Here is a 24,571-nt window from a genome sequence, read left to right on the forward strand (position 1 = left end):
AGTCTGTTTCGTTCTTTCCAAAAATACTTCATATTCCCTAATGAGCAGAATGGTGGACAGACAGGCTTCAAGCTGCTGTACCTTCTCTTGCTGAAGGACAACAAGCTTGCACTTCCTACAGGTGTAGCCTCCTACATCCTCAAGTAGAAAGGCAAACATGGCACAAGTGTTGCAGGTCTCTGCAGTAAAATCCTGACCATCTGTGTATCTTCATTTTATGTAGGCGGTGGCACATCACTCAGAGCCACCTCCTCAATCTCCCCCACTTAATATCCACACAAATCAGACCTGTTACTTTCTCTGTTCAGTCACTCTTGCTCATGATTTCCCAGAGATTGAAGGCAGCTTTAAATATACTGGGTTGTCAAGCACTGCCTCCAGCCAAGACAGTGATTCACTGACAACAGTCACCCCTCCCCTTAGACAATGAGTAAGAGAGAGTCACAAACACACAAGTCCTCCAAAGAGCTCAGATACTCTAACACAGTGGTTCTTAACCTTGGGTTACTCAGGTGCTTTTGAACTGCAACTCCCAGAAACCCCAGCCAGCACAGCTGGTGCTGAAGGCTTCTGGGAGTTGCAGTCCAAAAACACCTGGGTTGCCCAAGATTAAGAACCACTGCTCTAACACAATGGTCCCCAACCTTGGGCCTCCAGATGATCTTGGACTTCAACTCCCAGAAATCCTGGTCAGCAAAAGTGAAGGCTTCTGGGAGTTGTAGTCCAAAAACACCTGAAGGCCCAAGGTTGGGGACTAACAGGCACAAGCTTTCCTTTGTCTTTTTGGCCAATCCCACACAAAACACTTCATTAACTCTCACTGTTCACTTGTTCCTGCTCATGAGTTTTTATGGACCGAGGACAGCTTTAGAGGTAATAGTTGCTAGTTAAAAACCTTTGGGAGGAAGAACAATCTATTTATTCCCCATCTTCAAGGATATATCTGGTTCTATTATCAGTAGCATTCGAATCTTTTGGAATTTTCACATTTTAAAAAAATGGAAAAGTTATCTAATGTCTGTATCTTTCCCAGGGGGCTTTTAAAGCAACCAAATTACCTTATAGATCATTTATTTGGCACACGCAAGAGTTGTAAACATTTTTTTGTGTGATCTCAGTGGACCACCTTACTTCCTCCACCCATCCCCCTTTTGAGCCTCGAGCAAGCATTGGCTGACTTGCACATTTCCCTAGCCCTAGTTTGTAGTTCTTTCCATTTTGTTTTTGTCACATTTTAATGTTGCACAGAATAACATTTTAAAGCAGAAATGGCAGCCTAAACGTGAGTTTAGGCTGGAGGGTATGCAAGCAGGAACTGTGTGCTGATGCAAGTATTTTTCTTATATTTTAAAAAACAGGAGAATTTAAGCATATAATATTGACGTTGCCTTTAAAGATCTCTGGTCTCGGCTCCATATCCTTTGGAATTCTGTACGTTTTTTGCAAAATGGAATGTTGTAGCTTTACCAAATAGAATTACCATGCAAAATTCAATCCAAACTTTTGCTATCTATGTTTATTGAAATGCAATATATCATTCATGCCTCCAAGATGCTCAGTGTGGTGTAGCTGGTTCATCTTTCTCTTATTCTGTTCTCACAAGAGCCTGGTAAATTATATTAGATGGATTGATGGTGACTGGCCTGAGTCACCAAGTCTGATGCATGATTGGGAGGTCATTGGACTCTAGATATTCACAGTTCTACTCTAACAGTCAAGATATGCTACTATGCATTCCACGCTGGTTTTCAAATGAGTTTTTGCTTCACCTAGGGATGCCAATCCCTGTTTGTCGTGTCTTCATAGGCAAGGATGAACAGCCATGAATTGGTTGCCCCACTCCCAATGGCTTCTCACTGTGCCTAATGATTCAATGACTTGTTTCTACTAAAATTGCAATTGCACACTTTCAAGTTCATTCTGACTTACAGTGATCCTTTCCAGGGTTTTCCATGTATAGAAAACACAAAAGTGGTTTACCATTCTCATCTTCTTGGGGTGCCCTGGGTCTGCACTGCTTGCCCAAGGGAACAAAAGCTGTCTCTTCTTCCAGGAGGCACAGGAGGCAATCAGACTCCAGGTACTTAACTCATTCAGTTATCTTACCAGCTACTCTATTTGAAACTTGTTTGTAACATAGTGGGTTGCACTGAGATACAGTCAGTATCTTAATTTTTTACACCTAATCTTCATTTACTAAGGGGACTCTTTAGTTGAGATGAATCTCACAAAAAAAGTTCCACTTTTGCAAAGATATTCTGTTGTTTAAGTCTTCCCTTAAGTGACAATTCGGTTAATTGAATCCACATCCATGATTTGCTTAAAGAGGTCTGCTATGTGCCACATTACAATGTGATATGATAAAAATTACTACAGGTACAGTAGTGTAAAATAAAAAGTGCTGAAAACCACAGCTTTACCTTTGTGCTCCATTTCCCCCACCCCTTCATATCATACCTTTCCTGTCAAATTTCTGTGAAAAATATGTGTGCATCTTAATCAAGTTTGCCGAACAAAGCAATTCTACTTTGTTCCGGAGAAATTCTGAGTGACAGTACAAACATTATTAAGATTTCCATGCCTCACTAATGTTTATGGAAGCAACTGCTGGCAAAATTATGTTCTGCATGCCGAGTTCCATTCCAGAGCTAGTCTGGTTATCAGAACTTTAATGTTTCCAAAGGAATCTTAGCTTTCAAAGGAAATGTAGCAGATGGATCACATGTGTAGTACTTGTTTATGTAGTTAGAGAATATGACCTCACACAGTCAGCCTGAACATCATTACATAGATTAAGATGACAGCATATGGAACATACAGGTACAATGGTGCCCCACATGACGATGATAATCCGTTTCGTGAAAATCGCTGTTTAGTGAAATCATCGTCATGCAAAAACCATTTCTCCATTGGAATGCATTGAACCCCGTTTAATGCGCTCCAATGGGGAAAATACCTCATCGTTTTGCGAAGATCACCCATAGGGCAGCCATTTTGCGAATGCCGTTCAGCTGTTTTAAATCCCTGTCTTGCGAAAAATGGGACCAAAAACACCTATTTTGCGATCAGCTCTTTTAAATCGTCTTGTGAATAAACGGTCCGCGAAGCACGGACCAAATCGTCGTTCAGTGAAATCCCCCCATAGAAACCACTGTTTTGCGAAGCAAAATGGTGGTTGCAAAACATTGTCATCATGCAGATTCGTCGTTTTGAGGGGTAATTGTCTTGTGAGGTACCACTGTATTTCATTTTCATACCCCAGTGTTGTGAAAATATTGATAAAGATTCCACAGCACTCCATGGCTTCTGCCCCTTTTGTGGTTGATCTTTGGACAGTTAACACTCACTGAATTGGTGCATATGTTTATATACATGCCTTGATTTTTCAGTGCCTACTACTTACTGGCAGGAGAATGTGACACACTAGTCATCATTTGATGGTCTAGTCATTCTGTTGTTGGAGTCACGAAATAAGCAGGCTGATAATTTATGTAGTCACAAGTAATTAGGAGAGCAAATAGTCTTAGAGAAGTTAAAGAAGTCAGCCACACATACAGAAGGATGTCTGCCAGCAGTGCTCCTGATGGGTGGCTAGTAGAAGAGGACCTCGAGTAAGATGACTGCCTAGCCACCAGGAGGACTTTGTTTATTAACCTTAAAAGCTCACAGATAGTTGACAGTATACAGATAGTTTGCAGAGTTCAGATAGGACAATGGTTACATAATGCCATTATGAATGGCCCAAGGAAAGGCAATTAAGCAAGCTCTCTATCACCTTTGAGAGAGAAGAAGAATGGGTAGCAGCTCCTCCCAGAAGCAGCTGTGACATCATCCTGGAGAGTCTGCCCTACTACTGTAGAATCAGCCAACAGCTTAGCAACTTTGGGGAGGAGCATTCCCCCACATTCTGTGATGAACATAAACATGAAAACTGAGCTTGTGCTTTTCCTAAAGAACTAGGGACTTTGCTAGAAATAATAATGTCATTTTCATTTACAAGATTCAGGGATAAGAGGAAGATGGATCACTTTATGCCAACTTATTTATTTTGTTACTTTTTCATCATATTCTTCTTCAAAAGAATTAAGGATGGCTTATCTGAGATGCCCTATTCTTTGATGTGCTCTTAGAACAGCCTTATGAATTGGACCAGTCATTTTTTCCTTAGCATAACCCAAGCCTATTTGTGAGGACAACAATTTAGCAGAGATTGTGGATTATATCAGTTTGTTTCAATATCAAGCATATTTGTGTGTGAGATGGTGGCAGTGGCAAACTTAATGACTGAGAGCTCTGAGTATTTGGGGGATTGTAGTATGCATTGCTACATTGCTAGAGGTGAAATCAGAGTCTTACCATTTCTGAGCAGATTCTGCATCCTGCTTTTTGGAACTTGCTTGAAACAAAGAACCCATATAGTCATGAATTTTGGAACTAGATTTATTTTCTGTACCACCTCCAGGTGTGTAACACGCAGCTTATGAAGACCTGTGGGGAAATGAAAGCCAGCTTATGCATCACCTGCACGTCAGATTCAATTTTTAACAGATCCTTAAGCAGACTTTACAAACTGTTGGGAGCAACATGTTTGACAGTCTCTGCCTTATTACTGTATGCCTGAAACCCTTGCTCTGAATTGCCTGGACCTTGTCTGACGATTTGAACTGCCTCGGTGTCTGCTATGGCGAGCTTTATAGTTTCTGCTTATAATTCATCCTTCCCTTATGTGGTGTTCACTCCTCATGCCCCTGCCTGACTCTCCAAACACAGAGTACACAAAGGCAAACTAATACTCCTTTTTACCCGCTGCCACCAGTTGATCACTAAATCAACAATACTTATGGAAGGATGAAGATGCAGGTCCAAACTTCACTGTCTTTTAAATAAAACTTGTTCATTGATTACAGATGTTCGATTATTAATCATGGGTAACCTCTACAGGTTTATTTATCATCAATCTCAACCTTCTATTTGTTATAACAGTTCTTATTCACTCTTCACTCTAATCACACCTCAGATCTCTCAAATATACCACACTCTATATCTCCTCTCCACTCTGACTCACTGACTGACTGACTCCGCCTCTTTATTACATATCTCTTGTCTCCGCCTCTTAGCAACATTAGCCTGCAGCATGAATATGCATGACAACTTAACATATTAGGGTGAACACTACACCTTGGTCTGGAAATTTGTTTGCTTCATTCAGTGCAGAACAGGACACACTTGTATGATGCAAGCTATTTTCATACAAACTGCTCAGAAAATCACAAGGAGATTAAAGAAGTAAATGGGCTTTCCTTCTCCAATATTTTCAGAATTTCATTCTACATAGTATACTCCACCCATCCTACTAAAACCTTGTAGGTGTCTTTCTTTGTGCTATCTAATTTTAGAACAATACTGCTAGTTTAGAGCTCAATCACAAGTGAGAGAAGAACCCCATTTCATCCCTCTGTTGTACTGATGCATATTTTTTCCCTGCGGTCACGTTGTATATATATATATATTGGAAGGAATGGTTACATTGTTGTTGTTTTTTACTGTATTGTTTCATTTCTTTCTATTTGGACCATTATAGCAGGCTACACTGCTCTTCAATTTTGTATTGATTTGTTTTCTTTACTGTTTCTTGTGGCTATCAGCCCATCCTTGTCTTTTTTTTAATTACCAAAGGTGATACAATATATCGATAAAGTGGCATGAGCCTTCTCTCCTCCTCCACTTTTCAGTTTCCTGCTTTATTCACTTGTCTTTTTTCCTTATTTTCCTGCATATCTGTACCTCTCAGTTCTTAGCTTTCATTTGTCTTTTCCTTTTTGAACAGCATTTGAGGGAGGGGAGGGAAGGGAAGGGAAAAGGATGGAAGTGAAGGAGTTTGGGGTTTTTGGCATTTTTATATATATATATATATATATATATATATATATTTGTTCCACACTCTGTTTTCTTCAGATTTTCCCATTTACTACTACTCTGTCAAGAGCCTCCTCTTCCTCATGTTCCAGATTCCACTTTTGTAAGGGAAAGGGGTTTGGGAGCAGGGTTGCTTCCTTAGTAAGAAGAAGAGGAAGAGGCGCAAACCAGCTGCTGGCTAGCCTGGCTGAGAAAAGCGGCCAAGTGGAATGCCACCACTTGACAAATGACAGTCCTCTAAATCAAGACCACAACAGCTCTATGTGAGAGCTTGCACCTGAACAAGGATATTTTCCCCCACTCCCAGAGAAGAGTACTGCAGGCGATGGCAAGGAACAGCCTCAGACACTGCCAGTCTTCTCCACCTGCTCTTCCTCACCTGTTGGCTTCTTCTACTGGAGCCTCAAGTTGCATGAAAAACAGAAAATGCAGAAAGAAATCCTTTCTATCCTGTGTTTGCCTCATTGGATCCAGCCCTTACATGGGATACAGTCTCAACACCCAGAAAAGCAAGAAGTGCCCCTTCCATGGCAGCAGTGGCAGCAACACTTGCTCTTTTTTTGCCAGGGAGGCTGAACTCAGTTCCGCACTTCATGATGAATCTGTACAATTCCCTCTCTAGTGAGGAGCAGAAGAAAGAAGTAGGTAGGAAAGAGGGAGAGACTCACACTACCCCATGACTGCACACCCCCTGGAATCCAGACCCCACGGTGGTTAACAATGATTTAGTAGTATGTTTGGTCTGCTGGTGAGCCTCTTCAGCAGCATGGGCCACCATTATCCCCTTCCCGGGATAGCGCAAGACATTGTGGTCTCGCAAGAGTGAGCTGAGAAGGGGGAGGGAGTATAATATTTAAATAAGTTTCCCTCCTACCTTGGCCTCTTCCTTTCAGGCAACTCACGCCAAACCTGAATACTAGTGTGAGTTTTACTGGTCACCTTTTGACTCATATCCTGATTGGCTTTTGGAGGCAGGGATTTTTCACCTATCCCACACTGGTTGAGGTGTGCTGGCATATTGAGTGGTGGTCAAATTTGGTCACACAGGTGGGTAGTATGGATAAAACAGGTTTCGGTGAGTCCTGTCATGAGTTCTGCTGAAGAAGGTCTGGAATCTGAGGGGTTAATTACAGCTGAGGAGAATGCTGGGCAATCAGAATTGCAGGCAGCTGAATCACCACCAGATTGTTCTCCTCCAGTAGCCAGAGTGAGGGAGAAGCTTCGGCAAGGACTCATGACACGAAGGTCAGAGGCTCGCATGAATGCTTCCCATAAGAACATCAGGTTGACCAGCCCTGAGTTTTAGCAGGATGAGGTGTTTAGATGACTGCTGTTGCTATAAAATCTGCACCCAGAGGCTTGCAAGTTTGTGGAAGCAACAAGTCAAACACTTTGGTTCGCATCCATGCTCCTGCTTATCCTGGACCCTGTTCTCTGGACCCTTGGCTTTGGACTCTGACTGCTGACTATAGTTTGTATTTTGGCTTTCGCATTTTGGTATCTACTTTGCATCTTCAGGACTTCTGATATTGGACTGATTTATTGGACTGTTGCTTGTTGAAACCCCCTGGGATTGTGACAGATTGCTTCCACCTACACTCAGGTCAGCTGAATGCGGTGCTTACTCAAGTACAGTTAACTTACACTAATGGTGGCACAGCCTCAGCAGCAAAAACTGCAATCCCAAGCCAATGCTGCTTCCTAGGTCAAGTGCCCTGTGCTTCCTCCAGAAAAGTTTGGAGGAAAGGTGGAGTTTCCAGCATTTCTGGCACAGTATAAACTGTATATTGAACTGCGTGCCAGAGACTTTCCCACGGACAAAACCAAGGTATGCTTCATAGTCAGCCTTCTCAAGGGACAGGAAGCTAAATGGGTTGCTCCTTCACTCCTGCTAACCAATTAACAGAGCTTTTTGGATCATATCTCAGCAGCTTTTGCTAATCCCTTGCTCCTGCTTATCCTGGACCCTGTACTCTGGACCCCTGGCTTTGGACTCTGATTGTTGACTATAGTTTTGGCTTTGGTATTTTGGTATCTGCTTTGAATCTTCTGGACTTCTGATATTGGACTGGTTTATTGGACTGTTGCCTGTTGAAACCCCCTGGGAACGTGACAAGTCCCCTCACAGCCACAGGTAAGGTATAGCTCATCTGATCTCCCAATGCTGTGATTACACTGCTTGGGGGAGAAGATCCACTGGGGCCACTCCCAGACCAACAGTCAAGAAGAAGGAGGTGACTCAAGGTCCAGGGGTGGTCAAATTGGGCCCAGCTGGGTTCTCACTGTCTTCATGAGATCTTGGGGTTTGGGACTTGCCCATATTTTGGTAAGGGTCCGTTGAGACCTCTCTGCAGAACCTGATTTTGCAGTACAGCAGGACCCCCCTTTCATTGAAGATAATAATGAATATTCAATAAAGTGTAGCCCATGTTTATTCCATAACAGTTGTCTCACATCTTTATTCTGGGGTAAGGAGATAATGGTGGCCCACGCTGTCAAAGAGGCTCACCAGTGGGCCAAACTTACTGCTAAATCATTGTTAGCCACCGTAGAGTAAAATGTGAAGGGAAGAGGAGAAGGGGACAATAGAGGGCGAGATGGTTAGACAGTGTCACTGAAGCTACCAACATGAATTGGACCAAACTCTGGAAGGCAGTGGAAGAGTTGGACACAACTAAACAACAACAAAGGGATAATCTGTGTTTTTTTTTTTTAAAAAAAAAGTGGTGCCCCGCATGATGACGATAATCCATCCTGGGAAAATCGCTGTTTAGCAAAATTGTCATCATGCGAAAATAAAAAACCCATTGAAACACATTAAAACCCGTTTAATGCGTTTCAATGTGCTAAAAACTCACCGTCCATTTTCGGTGACGGTCTTGCGAGGAATCTGTCCCAGAAAACAGCAGGGAGCCATTTTATTTACCCAGCGGTCATTTGAAACCGCCGATCAGCTGTAGGAAAATCGTCATTTTGCGAAGAATCGGTTCTCGAAGCAGGGAACTGATCATTGCAAAGCGAAAAAAAGTCTATTCAGTCCATCGTTTTGTGATTGCAAAAGCGATCGCAAAAACGTTGCCGTAATGCGGATTTGATCGCACAACTGTAATGGCCAGATCGGTATAAATGGGGTTCTTCTGGCAGGTGTAATCAAGCCCTTAGTATAAATAGCTCATCATCCTTCCACCTGAAAATTTATAACCTTTCTTCCTTTTCCAAAGAACAACTATCTTGGCAAATTCAATCTAATAATTTCAGATAAGTAAAGGCATTGAGATGATGGATAAATTCTAAATAAAAAGGTATAGGCAGTTAGTTTTTATAGCACATACACTAATGCAAACATTTGCCTGAACTTTGGCCAATGCAATTCCCTCCCAAGGGTATACCACTCTTGTGAATTTCACCCAGTAATGACTCAGAAGAAAGGTTACAACTATTTGTTGATTTTCAATGTTAGTCAATGGGATGTACAAAGATTTGCATTTCTGGACTAACATTTGGATTTGGCTCAAAGATGAGTGAGACATCATATATTTATATGAGCATACTTTTAATATCGATATACAACAATGCAGTGTATTTCCTTGGGGCTGAAAAATGTTCTCATAGATATGCAGTCTGAAAGCTTCACATCACATCAGCTGGCAAGCCCAATGTAAACGCCTAAAGACTCCTCCTCTGCTATTTCATCTAAAGATTCTGATTAAGCTGAATTTATGAGTTCAACCTAAAGTCATCCTTTACAAATAATATAAATGAACAGCTCCTTGCATACATCCCTACATCTACTCTCTCTCTCTCTCCCTCTGACCTCCTTCCATTAAAAAAGCTGGAGATTTTGAAAAATTGCACATTTTTCTCACATGTGAGTTAGCCTAATAAAAGTATTACACTAATATGGATTATGACATTGAAATAAATAAACTAATGAGAAGTTTGCTTAAAGCAGAGGCATTATAAACCAGTAGAAACCTTTAGGTATCATGAAAAATAAATATATGTGTTACAAGTCCTTAAGACAGTATGACACTTTGTCAGAAAGTGAACAATTCATTCACCACAGTTGACATTCTATAGTCTGAAAGGGGAAAACATAATATGGGCAGCTACATGAAGCACATTTTCTGAGAGGTATGGGTTGAGATGTACATCACAGTTGCTGCAAAAATTGTTATCCCTGTGGGAAGTTCTTTGCCCCTTGCCATAACGTTATCACTTTGAAGGCCATGCCTCATGACATGGTGTCATCCTTACATTGTCACCTGTTGTGCTTTCTCCCCTCTCTTCTCCAGAGACAATATTTCCAGTCTTCATAGCAAGTGTTAACAAGAACCTACGTTTCATTTTGACATGTTTAAAGCTTTCTGCAAAGCTTGCACTATGTTTGTTTTATATGAATAGCTCAACGTGATAGAAATAAACCTTCACGGTTGTGTTTCATAGCATGTCTGTTCAGACACAAGTCTCCCAAGATCCTAACCAACTTATACTGAGATGAGGTGCATATTGCACCCCCTGGCTCACTGTAAGATATACTTTTAAATACACATGCAATAATAACATGATGGTAGGAGATTGATAATGCCATAAATATTAATGGGTGTGAAAATTAAGGATGTGCACTAGCATCAAAATTCAGTTTGGATTCAGAATTTGTCATCTTAAAATTTTCAAATTTCCAGATATCCACAACTCTGTTATGCCCAACATGGATACTATATAGTCATTATTTCCCCCTTTTAAAAATTAAGAACAGGTTGGACTTGATGGCCTTATAGGCCCCTTCCAATTTCACTATTCTATGATTCTATGAAAACATCTTGAAAGGATTTCCAGTTTTCCTCCAACACCTTCCCAGCGATTGTGCAAAACAAAAAGAGTGCACATCAACAGCCAGTGCTTAGGTATTAGGAAATAACTGCAGTTCACATACTGATTGAACCCTGAACAGTGGGAATGCCAGCAGAAAATGCCAGCAGCATTGGGAAAGCAGGTTGCACTGGGGAGACGGTAAATACCCTGGGTAGTACTGGCAGGCAGACTGGAGCAGCAGATAGCCTGTGGTGGGAGGGGAACTGTCTCAATAGCATGGGGTTCAGAAAAGTTGAATGAGTGACCACAATTTTGGAGAAGCAGTTGGAAGAATGAAAGAGGCAGGAGGAGGGGCAGCAGACTGAAACATGGCATTAAGAAGTACTGCCATTCTCTCCAACTTAAAAGGAACTTCAGGGAAGCTCAGTAATAGAAGGTTGACCTTAGAGAAAATAGGTTTTTCTACAAATCCAGATTCCAGGTATGAGCAGTGTGGGCTGACAATGTCTCCTGCCTCCCAACATAGAGAGCAAGACAACAATGCTACAGCACTTCTCTGGGACATCAACTTTCTGGAAGAAAAGTGCCTTGTTCACCATCTTTTTTGTCCCCTTAGCCTGGCTGCCATGGATGAATTACACAAAGACATCACTGGAAGATGCCTGAGGTCCACTCATACCTGTTCAACCTTGAACCAGTGTCACCATCTTGGAAGACACACACACACTGTATTTCTGCCTGCTGCACTTTCACAGGATCAGTGCTGAACAAGGCAGATGGATAACATATATTGTTTGGGGGATTCATAATAGCTGTTGTATACTATCTTTTTTCCACTCCCACTCCCACTTCTCTAAGCGGATGCTGCTGCAGTGGATACTGGCAGCATTCATGCAGCCTTTCCCAAATGCCTACTTCTACTACACCCTCATTTCATACTGCCTGCAGATTCTATACAAAGAAGAACCATTAATTATACTACAGCAGAACACAAACCCTTCTGATGAAAATCACCCATGCACAGAGACACAAAATCTAACTTAACAGATTTGCTTATATATAACACAACCTTATCCCCCTGTCTCATGTACCTTAAAGACACCTAAACCTAATATCATATTTCCCTGTTTATTTATAATGTATTCACCTATGAATCTACTAATCCTAATTCTTATTTAAGATAAATAAGAGTGTTAAGATAATCAGCAGAGGCCTTCCTCTCAGTCTCACCATCTTTACAAGTGTGTTTGGTGGGTACACGGGAGATGGCCTTCTCTGTTGTTGCTCCGAAACTCTGGGACTCCTCCCACAGGAGTCTGGACTGGCCCTATCCTTACTGTCCCTCTGCAAGCAGGCAAAAAAAGTTCTATTTAGGCAAGTTTCCGCTTGTCAGCGTTTTTTAACGCAAATCGCTTGTGATGTACTGAAGAGTTAAGTCTCTTTCTGGCATAGATTCAAGGCTTGTCACTAATACGTCATAGTCCTGCGGCAGACTGCTCAAAATAATATATGTCTTATGCGACTCAGTAAATTCGAATTTCTCTGTTGAAGCTCATTATACAGGTTTTTCATCTTTTGCAAATGATGGGACATGCTTTCACCTTCTTCTAGCTTAGGTTTATACAGCTTTCTGGTTAAGGATAGTTTGGTTCCTGATCAATCACAAACATAAATTCGTTTCAGCATGTCCCAACATTCTTTTGCTGAAGTCACATGAGTCAGTTGGCTGTCTTCCAGGCAAAGAATTATTGTAGATAGAGCTTTCTCATTTTTCTTTTGTTCCTCCTCATCTAGGGCAGCAGGGGGATTGCTTACTATCTCCCACAATTCCTCCTGGCTCAGGAACATCTCAGCTTTCACTGACCACGTCTGGTTATTTTCATTCAGTCTGGTTACAGGAAAAGCTCCCATACTGCCAAATGCCTGCATCTTGCTGTTTTTCTCTTGATCCTCCATTTTTCTTTCCCTCCTGGGCTCTGAATGGCAGAACTCTCACTTCCCTGGATGCTCTCTTGCCTCTCTGGTATCCACTGGTACTCACCGCCTTCCTTGATGCAACGCAGGTATCACAGGGTGCAGCGCTTGGCCCATAACCTTCTGTCAGCATTTCTTAACGCAAATTGCGGTTTTAGCAGAGTGATTCGCAGTCCAGGCAGTCCAGAAATAACTCACACCCAGTCCAGCAGCATTTCCTTCAGCAATGTGTATTTACAGCAGTATTTACAGCAGTCTGGCAGCGTAACATGTAGATGTGATCTTCAAGCAGGAAGAAGATACAACTGACTGTACAATTCACACATATATACAGGACCAATCAGATCACACATTGCATCATCCCTGAGTTGCATCAGCACTGCTGAGTCATCCTGACTCAGTTTTAACACACCTAATCATTATGGATTCTCATTAATACAGTCCATTCTGCTCAGGCCTGTAATTTTCCTTGACACCCCTCCAAATTTAAGGTCTGAGCAGAACATATACCCAGATTTTCAGTTATTTCCATGTGTTTCTGTATGTTTCTGTATGTTTTGTCAGAATATTGGCTATGTTTCTCTCTGATTCACAATACTGTAACTCAATTAATTTCTTCTTTATTGCTTCCCTGACATTATGATATTTTATGTCTATATGCTTACAGTACTTCTGCTTCGCATTTTATCAGTTGTCGCCATCTGGATGCAGGTTGTATTGTCTTCAAATACCATAATTGCTTGGTTTACTTCAATTTTCAAATCTTTGATTAATTGTTTATACACAGCTCAGACAAAGCTGCAAATTCAGCTTCACTCATTGATGTTGCAATGGAACTCTGCTTTCTTGACTTCCATCCCACTAGAACATCTGCAAACAATATTGCAAATCCTGAAATTGATTTTCTGTCTGTTACGTCACCTGCCCAATCACTGTCCACAAATGCTTTTAACTTTAACTCATTTGAGGGATTTATAACTAGACATTTGTCAAGCATTCCTTTTAGGTACCTGAATACTCTTTTTACCCCTTGTATGGGTTTTGATACGTGCCTACTCAGGATATTTACCACAGCAGCAATATCTGGTCTAGTCCAATTGGCTAGGTACATCAGACTTCCTATTGCTGATTGGTATATCTCCTGATTTTCAAATTCCTTACTTTCGGTTTCTGACTTTTGAAAATCCACTGTCATTGGAGTTTTTGCAATTTTACATTCTTGCATGTTATACTTTGTCAACATTTGTTCTATTTTCGTCTTTTGACTTAACACAAATACTTTCTCATGTTTCTGGATATACACCCTCAAGTAACTTTGTATTGGGCCTAAGTTCTTTAATTTCAATTCCTTTTTCAATTTCCTCTCAAACAAATCTATTTGGCTTTGATCTTTAGACATAACACAAATGTCATCTACATAGGCCAGCAAAATGTTTAGTTCTTTTCAATATTCTTTAACACACAAACATGGATCTGCCAAACTATTCCTGTATTTCAATTTCTCCAAAGCCGAATATAGACACTGATTTCAATTCCTTGCTGAGTGTCATAGGCCATAAATTGCTTTGTTTAATTTGTACACCATTCCTGGTTTGGAGTTTTCAAAACCAGGTGCCTACGCCATGTACAGTTCCTCCTGCAACTCTGCATTTAAATAAGCAGTTGTAATATCAAAGTGATTTACAACATAGTTTCTTGATGCAGCTAGGGCTAAGGTCAATCTTACTGTCTCAGTTTTCACAGTGGGCGAAAAAACTTCATTGTAATGAACGTTTTTCTTCTGTGTGTACCCTTGAGCCACTAATCTAGCTTTGTATATGTAATCACCATTATTTTGCAATTTTCTCTTGTAAACCCACTTGTTGCCTATTACCTTTTGCCCTGGTGGCAACCTTGTTTCAGTGAACACCTCATGTTCATCCATTGACTTCAATTCATCTTTCATGGCCTGTTCCCATTTCTTTCTTTCTATTTCAGGAAGAAGCATTACTTCCTCAAAATTCTTTGGCTCTTGGTATATGTGACACACTCTTATTTCTCCCACACCAAACCTTTCTGGAGGGATTCCCTTATTAGTCTTTTCTGACCTTCTTGGGATTTGTCTTTCTTCTTTAACTATAGGTTCACTTCATGTCTCACTAAACTCTCCATCATCCTCTTCTTCTGAGTTGCTGTGACTGGTATTTTCTTCAGCCTCTTCCTTTGGCTCTATCTGATTTCCCTGACTTTTCTGTCTTTCTGTGAAGGGAATGTACACTTGATAGTTTGCATGCACCTTATCCCAGTTCTCATATTTACAAAAATTTGCAGATATGGAAATTACTACATTTATGTTTCCATCCAGGAAACGATATGCCTTTGACCCTCTTTCATAGCCCAAAAACCTCATTTTCTTTGCTTTTGGTTTTCCTTTTCTTCTGGTTTCCTTTGGTATGTGTACCCAAGCACTACAACCAAAAACTCTCATATGCTGTATGGAAGGCTCCCTCCCATAGAGCATATAGTATGGGGTTTGCTCTATAGCAGAAGAATAAAAGCGGTTAATAATATAGCAAGAAGTAACCACAGTTTCTCCCCGATAGGCGTGGCTCATACCAGCATCAGCTAATAGAGCATCCTTCATTGTCTGTAGGACTCCATTCCTATGCTCTGCAACCCCATTTTGAAAGGGAGAATATGGGCTGGTCTTCCTATGAAAAATGCCTGTGTTTCTCAGCCTAGTTTGAAACCTTTCTGAAATAAATTCAGACCCTCTATCTGTCTGAATTTGTGCTACTTTTTATCAAAACATTTTTCCACATAGGCTAACCAATTTCTGAAATGATTGAATACTTCTGATTTGTTTTTCATCAAGTAACAAAATGCATATCTTGTAAAATCGTCCACAATGACTAGAACATACCTTGCTCCACCCATAGATGGTGGAAAAGGTCCAATTTAGTCTGCATGAACCAGCTGAAAATGTTGCTGTGTTTGATTAGTACGCTCCCTTGGTCTTGGACTAATCTGAGATTTTGCCAGTTTACAAATATTACAGTCCAGATAGTTTTTACATGATTTTACCTTCACACCCATAGCAAAACTTTCCATTTTCTGTATTACTCTGAAATTTGCATGCCCCAGCCTTCTATGCAACAGATGTGCACATTGATCATGAAATGGTACATTTTTAACTATATTTGCCACTTTGTTCTCTTTTAGTACATATAAATTGTTTTCTAGTTTTGTTGTGGCACAAATCTCATTTCCTTTCTTAATTGTACAAGTGCTGTTAGCAAAAAACACTGTATAGCCTTCTTTATCCAGCTTAGAGACACTAAGTATGTTACAGTCCAGTTTTGGAACTAGCAGAACATTCTTAATCTCTTTTCTCAAACCTGGTATAAATATTGTCCCTTCTCCAGCCACAGGAGACCGTTCTCCGTTTGCCAAACTCACAAAGCTGTGTTCTGAAGCTCCTAGAAAAGAAAACAACTTCCTATCATTAGTTAAATGGCAAACAGCGCTGCTGTCTAGAATCCAGGTGGTGACCTTGTTCTTATCAGCAGCTGCCTGCACAAGAAAAATACTCCCTTTTCTGTCAGTTTTATTTCTGCTGCTAGAGGCTTGTAAGCAGTCCCTTTGAAGATGTCTCTGAGAATTACAGATGAAGCAGCGTTTCACTGAAAATGTCTTGTTTTCTTGTTCTCCCCTCCTGAAAGCAGTCCTCCTTCGCTGTGGGCTGGCTTGTCTTATTTTATCTTCTGATCTTTCACTTCTTTTTCTAGCCTCCTCGAGAAGCCTGCTTGTGATGTACTGAAGAGTTAAGTCTCTTTCTGGCATAGATTCAAGGCTTGTCACTAATACGTCATAGTCCTGCGGCAGACTGCTCAAAATAATATATGTCTTATGCGACTCAGTAAATTCGAATTTCTCTGTTGAAGCTCATTATACAGGTTTTTCATCTTTTGCAAATGATGGGACATGCTTTCACCTTCTTCTAGCTTAGGTTTATACAGCTTTCTGGTTAAGGATAGTTTGGTTCCTGATCAATCACAAACATAAATTCGTTTCAGCATGTCCCAACATTCTTTTGCTGAAGTCACATGAGTCAGTTGGCTGTCTTCCAGGCAAAGAATTATTGTAGATAGAGCTTTCTCATTTTTCTTTTGTTCCTCCTCATCTAGGGCAGCAGGGGGATTGCTTACTATCTCCCACAATTCCTCCTGGCTCAGGAACATCTCAGCTTTCACTGACCACGTCTGGTTATTTTCATTCAGTCTGGTTACAGGAAAAGCTCCCATACTGCCAAATGCCTGCATCTTGCTGTTTTTCTCTTGATCCTCCATTTTTCTTTCCCTCCTGGGCTCTGAATGGCAGAACTCTCACTTCCCTGGATGCTCTCTTGCCTCTCTGGTATCCACTGGTACTCACCGCCTTCCTTGATGCAACGCAGGTATCACAGGGTGCAGCGCTTGGCCCATAACCTTCTGTCAGCATTTCTTAACGCAAATTGCGGTTTTAGCAGAGTGATTCGCAGTCCAGGCAGTCCAGAAATAACTCACACCCAGTCCAGCAGCATTTCCTTCAGCAATGTGTATTTACAGCAGTATTTACAGCAGTCTGGCAGCGTAACATGTAGATGTGATCTTCAAGCAGGAAGAAGATACAACTGACTGTACAATTCACACATATATACAGGACCAATCAGATCACACATTGCATCATCCCTGAGTTGCATCAGCACTGCTGAGTCATCCTGACTCAGTTTTAACACACCTAATCATTATGGATTCTCATTAATACAGTCCATTCTGCTCAGGCCTGTAATTTTCCTTGACACCCCTCCAAATTTAAGGTCTGAGCAGAACATATACCCAGATTTTCAGTTATTTCCATGTGTTTCTGTATGTTTCTGTATGTTTTGTCAGAATATTGGCTATGTTTCTCTCTGATTCACAATACTGTAACTCAATTAATTTCTTCTTTATTGCTTCCCTGACATTATGATATTTTATGTCTATATGCTTACAGTACTTCTGCTTCGCATTTTATCAGTTGTCGCCATCTGGATGCAGGTTGTATTGTCTTCAAATACCATAATTGCTTGGTTTACTTCAATTTTCAAATCTTTGATTAATTGTTTATACACAGCTCAGACAAAGCTGCAAATTCAGCTTCACTCATTGATGTTGCAATGGAACTCTGCTTTCTTGACTTCCATCCCACTAGAACATCTGCAAACAATATTGCAAATCCTGAAATTGATTTTCTGTCTGTTACGTCACCTGCCCAATCACTGTCCACAAATGCTTTTAACTTTAACTCATTTGAGGGATTTATAACTAGACATTTGTCAAGCATTCCTTTTAGGTACCTGAATACTCTTTTTACCCCTTGTATGGGTTTTGATACGTGCCTACTCAGGATATTTACCACAGCAGCAATATCTGGTCTAGTCCAATTGGCTAGGTACATCAGACTTCCTATTGCTGATTGGTATATCTCCTGATTTTCAAATTCCTTACTTTCGGTTTCTGACTTTTGAAAATCCACTGTCATTGGAGTTTTTGCAATTTTACATTCTTGCATGTTATACTTTGTCAACATTTGTTCTATTTTCGTCTTTTGACTTAACACAAATACTTTCTCATGTTTCTGGATATACACCCTCAAGTAACTTTGTATTGGGCCTAAGTTCTTTAATTTCAATTCCTTTTTCAATTTCCTCTCAAACAAATCTATTTGGCTTTGATCTTTAGACATAACACAAATGTCATCTACATAGGCCAGCAAAATGTTTAGTTCTTTTCAATATTCTTTAACACACAAACATGGATCTGCCAAACTATTCCTGTATTTCAATTTCTCCAAAGCCGAATATAGACACTGATTTCAATTCCTTGCTGAGTGTCATAGGCCATAAATTGCTTTGTTTAATTTGTACACCATTCCTGGTTTGGAGTTTTCAAAACCAGGTGCCTACGCCATGTACAGTTCCTCCTGCAACTCTGCATTTAAATAAGCAGTTGTAATATCAAAGTGATTTACAACATAGTTTCTTGATGCAGCTAGGGCTAAGGTCAATCTTACTGTCTCAGTTTTCACAGTGGGCGAAAAAACTTCATTGTAATGAACGTTTTTCTTCTGTGTGTACCCTTGAGCCACTAATCTAGCTTTGTATATGTAATCACCATTATTTTGCAATTTTCTCTTGTAAACCCACTTGTTGCCTATTACCTTTTGCCCTGGTGGCAACCTTGTTTCAGTGAACACCTCATGTTCATCCATTGACTTCAATTCATCTTTCATGGCCTGTTCCCATTTCTTTCTTTCTATTTCAGGAAGAAGCATTACTTCCTCAAAATTCTTTGGCTCTTGGTATATGTGACACACTCTTATTTCTCCCACACCAAACCTTTCTGGAGGGATTCCCTTATTAGTCTTTTCTGACCTTCTTGGGATTTGTCTTTCTTCTTTAACTATAGGTTCACTTCATGTCTCACTAAACTCTCCATCATCCTCTTCTTCTGAGTTGCTGTGACTGGTATTTTCTTCAGCCTCTTCCTTTGGCTCTATCTGATTTCCCTGACTTTTCTGTCTTTCTGTGAAGGGAATGTACACTTGATAGTTTGCATGCACCTTATCCCAGTTCTCATATTTACAAAAATTTGCAGATATGGAAATTACTACATTTATGTTTCCATCCAGGAAACGATATGCCTTTGACCCTCTTTCATAGCCCAAAAACCTCATTTTCTTTGCTTTTGGTTTTCCTTTTCTTCTGGTTTCCTTTGGTATGTGTACCCAAGCACTACAACCAAAAACTCTCATATGCTGTATGGAAGGCTCCCTCCCATAGAGCATATAGTATGGGGTTTGCTCTATAGCAGAAGAATAAAAGCGGTTAATAATATAGCAAGAAGTAACCACAGTTTCTCCCCGATAGGCGTGGCTCATACCAGCATCAGCTAATAGAGCATCCTTCATTGTCTGTAGGACTCCATTCCTATGCTCTGCAACCCCATTTTGAAAGGGAGAATATGGGCTGGTCTTCCTATGAAAAATGCCTGTGTTTCTCAGCCTAGTTTGAAACCTTTCTGAAATAAATTCAGACCCTCTATCTGTCTGAATTTGTGCTACTTTTTATCAAAACATTTTTCCACATAGGCTAACCAATTTCTGAAATGATTGAATACTTCTGATTTGTTTTTCATCAAGTAACAAAATGCATATCTTGTAAAATCGTCCACAATGACTAGAACATACCTTGCTCCACCCATAGATGGTGGAAAAGGTCCAATTTAGTCTGCATGAACCAGCTGAAAATGTTGCTGTGTTTGATTAGTACGCTCCCTTGGTCTTGGACTAATCTGAGATTTTGCCAGTTTACAAATATTACAGTCCAGATAGTTTTTACATGATTTTACCTTCACACCCATAGCAAAACTTTCCATTTTCTGTATTACTCTGAAATTTGCATGCCCCAGCCTTCTATGCAACAGATGTGCACATTGATCATGAAATGGTACATTTTTAACTATATTTGCCACTTTGTTCTCTTTTAGTACATATAAATTGTTTTCTAGTTTTGTTGTGGCACAAATCTCATTTCCTTTCTTAATTGTACAAGTGCTGTTAGCAAAAAACACTGTATAGCCTTCTTTATCCAGCTTAGAGACACTAAGTATGTTACAGTCCAGTTTTGGAACTAGCAGAACATTCTTAATCTCTTTTCTCAAACCTGGTATAAATATTGTCCCTTCTCCAGCCACAGGAGACCGTTCTCCGTTTGCCAAACTCACAAAGCTGTGTTCTGAAGCTCCTAGAAAAGAAAACAACTTCCTATCATTAGTTAAATGGCAAACAGCGCTGCTGTCTAGAATCCAGGTGGTGACCTTGTTCTTATCAGCAGCTGCCTGCACAAGAAAAATACTCCCTTTTCTGTCAGTTTTATTTCTGCTGCTAGAGGCTTGTAAGCAGTCCCTTTGAAGATGTCTCTGAGAATTACAGATGAAGCAGCGTTTCACTGAAAATGTCTTGTTTTCTTGTTCTCCCCTCCTGAAAGCAGTCCTCCTTCGCTGTGGGCTGGCTTGTCTTATTTTATCTTCTGATCTTTCACTTCTTTTTCTAGCCTCCTCGAGAAGCCTGCTTGTGATGTACTGAAGAGTTAAGTCTCTTTCTGGCATAGATTCAAGGCTTGTCACTAATACGTCATAGTCCTGCGGCAGACTGCTCAAAATAATATATGTCTTATGCGACTCAGTAAATTCGAATTTCTCTGTTGAAGCTCATTATACAGGTTTTTCATCTTTTGCAAATGATGGGACATGCTTTCACCTTCTTCTAGCTTAGGTTTATACAGCTTTCTGGTTAAGGATAGTTTGGTTCCTGATCAATCACAAACATAAATTCGTTTCAGCATGTCCCAACATTCTTTTGCTGAAGTCACATGAGTCAGTTGGCTGTCTTCCAGGCAAAGAATTATTGTAGATAGAGCTTTCTCATTTTTCTTTTGTTCCTCCTCATCTAGGGCAGCGGGGGGATTGGTTATTATCTCCCACAATTCCTCCTGGCTCAGGAACATCTCAGCTTTCACTGACCACGTCTGGTTATTTTCATTCAGTCTGGTTACAGGAAAAGCTCCCATACTGCCAAATGCCTGCATCTTGCTGTTTTTCTCTTGATCCTCCATTTTTCTTTCCCTCCTGGGCTCTGAATGGCAGAACTCTCACTTCCCTGGATGCTCTCTTGCCTCTCTGGTATCCACTGGTACTCACCGCCTTCCTTGATGCAACGCAGGTATCACAGGGTGCAGCGCTTGGCCCATAACCTTCTGTCAGCATTTCTTAATGCAAATTGCGGTTTTAGCAGAGTGATTCACAGTCCAGGCAGTCCAGAAATAACTCACACCCAGTCCAGCAGCATTTCCTTCAGCAATGTGTATTTACAGCAGTATTTACAGCAGTCTGGCAGCGTAACATGTAGATGTGATCTTCAAGCAGGAAGAAGATACAACTGACTGTACAATTCACACATATATACATATACATGACCAATCAGATCACACATTGCATCATCCCTGAGTTGCATTATCCCTGAGTTGCATCAGCACTGCTGAGTCATCCTGACTCAGTTTTAACACACCTAATCATTATGGATTCTCATTAATACAGTCCATTCTGCTCAGGCCTGTAATTTTCCTTGACACCCCTGAGTGAATGGTTGATGAGTGGGGTTTTTTACCTTAATGATCTGAATTTGCTTTGGTGTTGATTTTTTTTGGTACTGTATTCTTTGATTCTTTTAGTATTGTATACTCATTGCTACTAACTTAAGTACTGTCTTCTAATTGTCGTGAGCTGCCTTGGGTCCTTTTTAAGGGGAAAGGCAGGTCCAAAAGCTTTTAAATAAATTAAATACCGTATTTGCTGGCATACAAGATGACTTTTTGGCCCTGAAAAACATGCCTCCAAGTGGGGGGGTCATCTTGTACGCCAGGTGCATGTCCAGCAAACCTTCCCTCTCTCCCAGCAAAGTCACTTACCTGGTAGTAAGACCAAGTAGAGCCCCGCTCCTAGCCTGGGAATAGCCTGACTCTAGTGCCGAACAGCTGACTGTCGGAACAGCAGAGAGGCGGCAGCCATTTTGAGCTGCAACCACATGGCTGCTGCCTCTCAAAATGGCTGCGCCTCTCTGCTGTTCCTTCTTCCAGCAAACCCTGGCTCTCTCCGAAAAGGAACCAAAAGGGGCAAAAGGAACTCTCCCCATGATGTAGCCAAAGCAGAATCACGCATGCGGAAGAGGGGGTAGTCTTATACAGCAAGTATATAACAAACTCTACATTCTGAGTGGGAATGTTGGGGGGGGTCGTCTTATACACCCAGTCGCCTTATACACCGGCAAATACGGTAATAATGATTCCTAATATATTAAGTAAACAATATACAATGAGATGTAGAGTGTAAATTAAAATAGAGGGTTCAGAAAAAAACACAATGAACACTGCTGCAGTTCAGGCTTGCACCAGAGCACAACCTAACAGCAAATGCTTGGGAAATTTATAAGCACTTATGCCCAGCTTTCAGTTGGAAAAAAAACAGTGTAGAAAAATGCCTTTTGGCATCTGTGCCTGATTCTCAATTTCATTGGTGCATACAGACATCATTTACAGGTTTTGCTCTTTCCCCCAATAAGGAGACACTGAGTTCTCAGTCCCCAGTGCCCTTTGTGCCAAAGTGTCTCTACTTCAGGATGCCTAAGAAATTGGTTTCATGTTCACTTTTTTCCAGTAGCAAACAGAAAACTAGCTGATTGTTTTCTAATCTGTATGAGTAAATGGGACTTCAGATATTGGGAATTATTATTATAGATATTTGGAACTATCAAATTTGGATTCAGCTATATTTGGAACTATCCAAAGAGGGCATTAGCTGGTGAATTCCAAAGATTTCTGAATCCGAATGCACCTTGCTAGTGAAAAATCCTAAAAATGTATGCTACCACTCCCCCAAAAAAAGGGTTGGGAGAAAAATCAACCTTCTTTTTCTTTTAAATTGTTTTAATTGGTATTATGAACATTTGTTTGCTAAATAACATTTCCCTAGGCACAGTTTGATTAAGTCCAATGGGCAAAATGCCATCCAAACAGATGTGATGAAAGAAAAGTATAAACAGCCCTTAGACTCTGATTATACATTAATGAAATGTTTCAGCCAGTTTGGAAGAACCATGAGGTCTGCAGAAGTAAAAAAAGATAAAGCCCATGGGAGGAGGAACTAAGGCACTGGCAGTGGAAAGAGAGCAACCCATTGAAGATGGCAAGCAATTCTTTATATGGAACTTTTAAAAATTCTTCCTCCTTATGGAGAAGACAGCTCCTGTTACAGAGGAAAACAGGAGTCCAGGGATGGTGTTGTGATCTTGCTGGGTTACCACACTCTCCGCGACCCAGCCATTTCCTTACTGGAGCTGGTGGACTTCGTCTCTGTGGCACTGTTGGTGTCACCAAGGCTTTTGGTCTTGGGTGACTTCAATGTACATGTGAAGGTGGAGGGTTTCCGCTCCAGCTCTTGAGTTCTTGGAGACCATGGCCTCCTTGGACATGTCCCAACATGTCAATGGCTCCACCCATGTGGGTGACCACACACTGTACCTGGTGTTCTCCACTGAGCAGAGGGTGCTCCGAATAATGACTGATCTTGTGTCTGTCCCCTTGTCATGGACAGATCACTACCTAATCAAATTCAACCTCACAGTGGCTCTCCCCCCCCCACGGGGAGCAAGGACCTGTTGTTATGGTCTGCCCTCGAAGGTTACTGGATCGTATAGGATTCCAGATACCATCTTTTAAGATATCAAGATCTATTTAAAAAGGATGGTGAATTAAGGTCAAAAGAGGAGCTAGAGTCACAGAATGTCTATCTAGACTGGTGGCCCAGAATACAGCTAGAATCTAGATATACAAAGGATAAAATAGATGGTTTCTACTCAGAGCAAACAATTTTTGATAAACTTTTATTGGACTTATTTAACAAATGGACTGAATTGACAGGCAGTAGCTGATCAATATATATTGAAATGTGAACTTTATCTACAAGGCAGAAAAGAGTAAATAGAATAACTTAAAATCTTGATATGGCAATAGATATAGATTGGATACCAGTATGTTATTGTCTCCCCTCTTCCTCATAAATTCCAATTCCTTTTTTCCTTTGTTACCCCTTATGTTAAAAAAAAAAAATGAAATGAAAAAAAAAAAAGGATTCCAGATACCATGAAAGGGATTCTGGCCAATCTGACTGGTGCTCCTGTCAGGGCTCTGATGGATAGCTGGCTGGCTGCCACCATCAGGGCTGTTGACACAATCACACCTAAATGCAGCTTG

The sequence above is a fragment of the Pogona vitticeps genome, chromosome 3, assembly GCF_051106095.1.
Source record: "Pogona vitticeps strain Pit_001003342236 chromosome 3, PviZW2.1, whole genome shotgun sequence".
Classification (NCBI taxonomy): domain Eukaryota; kingdom Metazoa; phylum Chordata; class Lepidosauria; order Squamata; family Agamidae; genus Pogona; species Pogona vitticeps.